The 7,375-nt window shown below is 37.9% G+C and overlaps 1 pseudogene; it reads right to left on the bottom strand.

Annotated features, from left to right (window-relative positions):
- Positions 1-1,136: 1,136 nt before the first annotated feature.
- On the bottom strand, positions 1,137-1,785 carry LOC118980373 (glutathione S-transferase Mu 1-like; annotated as a pseudogene).
- Positions 1,786-7,375: the final 5,590 nt, after the last annotated feature.

The raw sequence follows: 7,375 nt of genomic DNA, 5'->3' as shown, positions 1-7,375 counted from the left end.
AATATTCTACCACTCAAATAGGACCACTTGCCTTGCCAGTGGGTTTTGTTCCATGTGCCATGTAAACTGCACAAAGAGGAGGCTGACATTCTACAAAGATTGCTTAAATGCATGCATGAGCCCACACAGAGGAACCAAAAGATGGCCAAAAGCAACAGATGCATTGAAACAGAAAATTAAGAGAAAATCCCACACCCAAGTAAAGGAGCCAGATGAACAACCATGCATGGATTTTTTTTATAGTAGAATGTGTTTTATTGAGATATGTTGTAAGAGCACAGAGGAAAGGCATCTACAGCAGGGAACACTTCTGGGAAAGGGTGAAGAAGGCAGGCCACCAGGATCCCTTCCCCAGCAGTGAATGGTTCAACCCCCTTCCCCACCCTGGAAAGCCCCTCAACCATAACACAGAGTAGTACAATCTCACAGGAGTTCCATGAATGCTGAAATTAAAGAGGACCAAGCTACAGGAGGCACCCTTTTCTGTAGAAACCCCAGACTGAGGCAAAAAGTACATGAAGAGAGACAGAAATGAGCAAGAAACCTTATAATCCCATTTGTTCCTCTCCCTGCCACCACCCCACACATACATCCCTACAACCCAGCCAGTGCGGGGAACAGAAGGAAAATGAACACCTCCCAGACCCCCAGCACACTCAGTTCTCAGTCCAGTGGCCAAGTGAGAGTAATAAGATAAGCAGGTGTGATTAGGCTTTACTTGGGATCAGTCAGAGCTGGGCAGGGACCATGCTGGGGGAATAGGGCCTGAACACAGGGCAATACTGGTCTTCAGGGCAGTGGTGGGAGCTCAGGGCTGAGCTCTATAGGTCAGGATTCTGGTTGGACTCCTCAAAGCAGAGCAACCAGCGAGGGGAGTGTTGGTCTTGTTGGCTTTAGTGCAAGAGGATTAATGTGAGAAGGGTAGGAACATTGCTGAAGAAATTTGGGGAATGGCAACTCTAGAGGGTCTGGATGAAAAGGGGGTTATGAGGCAGATAAGGGGCAAATAAGCCATCTGGTGAGGAGGTAGGGAGAGACGGTTGTTAAGAGAAGGAAGAAGAAGAAAAGCAGATGTTTCTAAGAACGCAGAAATGTCCAGCAGCTCTGGGGCTCCCCATCTCCTGGACTTACAGGCCCTACTTGTAGTCCCACATGGCAGCCTTTGAGTACACGTGTGTTGGGAAGCAGTGGCTAGACTTCACGTAGGCAGAGGTCTTCTTCAGGCCCTCAAAGTGGAATGAGAAGTCTGTGTTTCCCAGGTTTGGGAACACATCCAAACAATAGGGCTTGAACATAGGTAGTACATCTAGGATGTCATTGGAAATCCACAGAGATGAGTTTGTCCCCTTTAAACAAAAACCTCTCCCCCAGGAACAGTGAGAAAAACTTCATCTCTTCAGGGAAGACCTTCAAAAAACTTCAGCTTCAGTTTATTAAAGTCAGGGTTCTAGCAGATCCTGATGTTATACATTTGGATATCCATAACCTCATCCTCCAAAATGTCCATGAGAATCTTCTCTTCCTTCTCCCCACATAAGTTGTGCTTGTGAGCAGTGGAAGGAAGGATGGCATTGCTCTGGGTGAGCTTGTGAGCCCCGTCAATTAAGAAGGGAAGGCTGGGGGAGACCAGACCCAGACTGAATTTTTCACTCAACCACTGGCTTCTGTCACAATCCAAGCATCTCTCACTGTGTACTTCTCAGAGTTTTAATCTGTGTACTTCAAGAGCACACCAATGCCCTGATCCAGCCTGCAGATGTCCCTGTAACCCAAAGTCATGGCCATGGTGCTGTCTTTAGTGCTTTGAGCAGTGGGACTTTTTCCAGGCTAGGCTTGAAAATGATGGTTTGTCCCAGAGGAGGGGGTCCGGCCCTGGCAAGGTTTTAAAATGAATAAAATTTGTCATGAGATGTGGCAGATATACAGCATGGTAATTCAAATAAGAACATATGTAAATTAAGAAAAAGTAATTTCAAATAGAGTTAAACACATTTTAATTATAATAAATACTATTATTGATGTATAATAAAACCACTCTAAAAAGATGGGTTGAAGAGCACAATGGAATAGGTATAGTACAAGAAAAACAAGAAAAACCCAAATTATGTAACTCATAGACAAGATCAAAGGATACAACCAAAATGAATTAAGTAGAAATAGAGAAGAAGAAAATATGAAGAAAAGAATTAAGGATATATGATTTAATGCCAATATTAATCTAGTTGATTCATAAAAAAAGAAAAAACAACAATTGAAAACTACCAAAAAATAAATTATGAGTTCACTGACAGAGACTTTCAAATGGCCTGTGATAAATGAAAAACACATTCAGCCATTTTGGAAATGTAAGGTCAAGAAAAAAGAAAAATGGATCGGTCATACATATATGTATTCATAAAGTCACAAGATTTCACCTACATTTGTTTATTTATTTGTTTGTTCATTCATTTGTTTTTTATTGTTGTTCAAGCACAGTTGTCTCCACTTTGCTCCCCCCAACCTTCCCTACTCCACTCACCCCTGCCTTTTACCCTTAATCCCACCTACCTCTGGCTTTGTCCAAGGATCCTTTATACTCACTCATTGATGACCCTTTCCCTTCCCTCAGTAACACCTAAGTAAGAAGCTAGAGAAAAATTCTGAGTTTAAATAAATATCTAAACCTAGACACTCACATCCCCTAAGTTATTTGTTCAACATATGAATACTATAAAATTATTTAAAAGGAAAAAACCCTGAAATGTTGGCACTGATCCCCATCCTTCATACTCTAAGTATAACTAATATCTTACTGTAGAAAAATAAAACTATAAGGGAAAAGCAAACAACAGAAATATTATTATGACTTATATTTAAATAAATCTAGCCATTTGAGTGTTGATTATTTTCAATAAAATCTGCAACTGAATGTTCAAATGACATTAACATGAGATTAGAGTGGGAGAAGAGAATGGAAAAACAGAGAGGTGCTCGGGCTGTTGCATTGTATGATAAAAAGCTATAAACAAAATATTCAGCCCTGGCTGGTGTAGCTCAGTGGATGGAGCGTGGGCCTGGGAACCAGAAGATCGCAGTTCGATTCCCAGTCAGGGCACATGCCTGGGTTGCAGGTCAGTTTCCAGCAGGGGACGCACAAGAAGCAACCATACAATGATATTTCTCTCCCTCTCTCCTTCCCTTCCCCTCTAAAGATAAATAAATAAAATCTTTAAAAAAATTCAACTAACAATTTAGGAAAATAACTTTATATATTAGTATTTTACATGTCAAATTCTGCTTCCAGTCATAGTGACATAGGTAATTTGGGCCAATGTTTTCACTAGGGACTATAAAACTTGATCAAATATTTTCAGAACATGCATTTAAAGGTGTAAGAGAACTGTCAAAAGAGTGAAGAATGAAGGGCCATGGACTAGGAGACAAAAGAAATGTGGCAAGAAAACAGAAATGTTTGAAGTCACTGCTTTTGATGGTAATAGCCAATACCTAAGGAAGGAAAATTAAAGGTTGAGGGCCTTTGTTGAGTTAGAGGGTCTGGAGACCCCAAGCTAGAGTCCAGGGCCTCCACTGTGGACTGAGAGGTTGTGGGCCTGTGTGGGAAGAATGAATGTGGAGCAGAAATAATCCCTCGTGAGAACTGAAATCCAGGTTAGAAAAATATCTGAGTCTACTCAGGTCAACCAGCATTACAAAATTTCTCAGCCATCTGCAAGATGAAAAAAATATGTAAATGTAAATGCTCTGGAGATATAAAGGTATCTTACACCTGAAATTATCTCCAGGAGTTTTCGTCAGTAATCCCTGGCTCTGAGTCAAAAATGATCAGTGTTAGAGAAGATGAACAATGTTATCATAATCCAGGAGAGAGAGAAAAAAGCAATAGACAGAAATTAACAGTTATCTAAATAGTGGAGTTATTAGACATGATTTTTAAGATGACTATGCTTAATATGAGCAAAAAAAAAAAGCCTACACCAAGAATTTTGTCACAGAAATTGAGACGATAGAAAAGATCAAAATGGATAGTCTAGAACTGAAAAAAAAAAAAAAAACAACTAAAACTAAATGTAGAAACTCTAACGATGATAGGACTAGTGGGGTATTAGATACAACAGAAGAGAGAATTAGTGAAGTGGAAGCGAGGTCAGCTATAACTATCCAACATACAGTGCAGAGATGAAAAAACAACAGCACCACTGCAATAAAGCATAAAATACACAGTGTAGAGCTTTAATGTGCATTCGATTTCAATACAAGGAGGAAAGGAGACAGAGCATAGCAATAATTGAAAACAGCTGAGAATTAAAAAAAATTAAACAGCTTCAAACCATAAATTGAGGTATTACAAAACCTAAGAGAATAAATGTATATAATAAAACTGACAAAATCCTAAAACAAAACAAAATAACAACAAAATAAAACAAACAGAATGAAAGACAGGGCAATCAAAGTTACAGCAGTAAGATTTAAAGCTAACTTATTGAAAGAAACAATGAAAGAAAGAAAACAGAAGGATAGAATATTAAAATCAGTCACGCGTATGTTAACATTAAAGATACAGTAATAAAAATTTAAACTGGTGTTAAAATTAAATGCTCATATTGGAAAAGAAGATCTAAAATCAGGAGCCTGTGCTTTCACTTTAAGAGACTAGAGTAAGCAAAGTAAAATAAACAAATGAATCAGAAAGAAGGAAATTAGCCTGATTATTATCTCTATTAGAGAAACTAAATTTATAATAATAAAAATATTCCAAACTAAACTATAAAACCCAGATGGTTTAACTGATGAGTTCTTGCAACTATTTAAGAAACAGTGCTGATTCTAAGTGATCTCTTCCAGAAAATTAAAGAGAGAACCTCTCAGTACTCATTATTTGAGCCCAGCATTCCTGATACAAAATGCAGAAAAGAAAACAAGGAACAGTGCCCTTCACTGAAACATTCCCAAAGATCCTCAACAAATTTAAAAATTGAGTCTAGCAATACGTGAAAATCATGACTAAGCAAGGCTCTTTCCAGAAGTTAAGACTGCATAAATACTAAAAAATTAATAAAATTCACCATAGTAATAGGCTAAATAAGGAAAACCAAATGAACATCTGATATCCTTATAACCAGAAGGATATTTATCCCTATAAATTAATTCAATATACATTTATGATGAAAAAACTCTCAGAAAACTGGGTATAAAATGGGGCTTCCTGAACCTAATAAAGATTATTAAGGGAAAATAAATGAAACAAAAGTTCTACATCTAACTTGCTAGTATCAGTAACAGAACAAGAACTTCCGTCACAACTCAGTTAAATATTCTAATGAAAGTGTTAGCCATGCAATGAGATGTCCATAGGGAAAAACAAACAAACAAAAAGTCAGTAGATGTGTCTCCACTTAGACAGGATTCACTGAAAATTGTTCATAGTTCTAAAAGTAAAATATAAAGCATTCGAAAATAAGTAGTTACCTTGGATTTGTGGATGAACTTTAAGATATAGTATCAAAAGCAGGATGGATTAAAGAAAGGAACCATAAATTGAAATTTATAGGAATAAAAGAAATGTTTGAGTAGAAGTGGTGTACATGACTTCAGAGCCGCCTCCAGGTGAGGAGGAACACACACCCTTCCGTTTCCTCCCACCATCTATTACCTGCAACCAGACCGGTTCTGGACCGTGCAGACGCAAGCTACATCTGGGATCCTTCCACCACCTGAAGTCATCGTCCCCAAACTGCCTTCTTTTGAAGAGAAACATCTCTTATATAAGCCATTGGGTTTTTACCTTGAATCCAAAATGAATTCTAATTGATGCATGTTACTTTATAATTGTTTCATATGTTCTTTTAACATTACTGAGAGCTCCTCAAGGGACTGTTGTACCCCTTTACAGAGGGACAAAAGCCAGTACCCAGTTCCATAGTAATAATCAGTAAAAACTCATTAAACTGATTCATTGATCATTATTTTACTCCCAGATACCTAAGGGCAAGTCTCCAAACTGTGGCAGAATTGTGAAATGACCCTTACTGGCAAGTCTGTAAATCACTTAAGGTTTACGTCTCTCTGCCAAGTTTCACTGCACTGCTCTCTGTGCAAGTACAACGCCTCCTGCTTATCAAGGTATTTCAAATCCACAGAGCAAATATTTAACTCTATAATGAGTTCACTGCTAAGAACTGGAATAGCTATTTGTGTTTCTGTTCATATATTGATACGGCAGCATTTATTGATTTGTATGCTCTGCTTATCACTCTGACATTAATCCTTATTAACACTAATGCAGCTTACCATAAGTCTAATTAAGATTCGCCAGGATAAAAATGAGATTGGGACAATTCCTATTTTTGGTTTAAACCAGCTTGTCCATTCCCATTTGTTGCACTTGCCCCATTCATGTGTTGGAAGTGCTACTCTTCATTAACTCTGCAAAATAATGTGTTGTTTTGAGAAAATCAGACTGTATTTTAATAATTCATTTATGAAAATAGAGAAAAATGAGCATATAAGGAGAATCAAATAGTATTATTAATGTGATTAATAACAGTAACTACTTTTGAGAATTTTTCTTCATAGCTGGGAGTTTTGTCAGCTCTGAATCTAACTGCTTGGTTGCTGAGTGGAGACAATCATAACTTTTCCATAGTGGGGGAGGTGGGTTTGTGAGAGACTTTACGGATGGTGGGTCACTCAGTACACAATGCGAATTTTCCATGTGATGTCTTCAGACTTTTGTTGACCACAGGTAACTGACACTGAAGAAATCAAAAGTGCAGATAATGGGACACTACTACTGTATATGCATTCATTAAATTGCAGTTATTATTGTTATTTTAAAATTAATCTAGAAGAATATATAAAGTTTCTTCCTATCTAGGAGGTGATTTTATATCCCCTGTATATCTGTGGCTCAGGGCATTATTTATAGAACAGAAATATATGGCACCGTATATTGTATGCTGCCAGATAAGTCAGGTTTTATCTTTCAAATATAAGAAAAGAAAAGTTTTGTGGGGAGCTGAACTGTCCATATTATTTATTGATATACATGCTACTGCTCTCTCAGATGCACCAACTAGTCTAGATATTGGGTTTATTTTCATAAGAACTTGATAAATAATTGAATATGAGACTGCCCCTGCTATTCCATTCTTGGACTCTTGGGGCATTAAGAATTCATGCCTCTCTTGACCCGCAAGCTTCTACTCCTATTCCAGCACCCTTTGTGGTGTCTGAGACTTGTCGCTCAAGCTGAATTGTATAGTATTTCTCTGATGTGCAAAATGTTGACCCATGGGAAGCCTCTGGACTCATTTTCATTAGTGATCTGAACACATTTGGAGAGTATGGTAGGGGGTGGGCAACCAGTTATTTGCCT

The sequence above is a fragment of the Sturnira hondurensis genome, unplaced genomic scaffold (assembly GCF_014824575.4).
Source record: "Sturnira hondurensis isolate 20B ecotype Veracruz unplaced genomic scaffold, ASM1482457v3 Scaffold0001872, whole genome shotgun sequence".
Taxonomy (NCBI): domain Eukaryota; kingdom Metazoa; phylum Chordata; class Mammalia; order Chiroptera; family Phyllostomidae; genus Sturnira; species Sturnira hondurensis.
The sequence above is the reverse complement of the archived record's forward strand: the minus strand, read 5'-3'. Positions and strand labels throughout refer to the sequence as shown.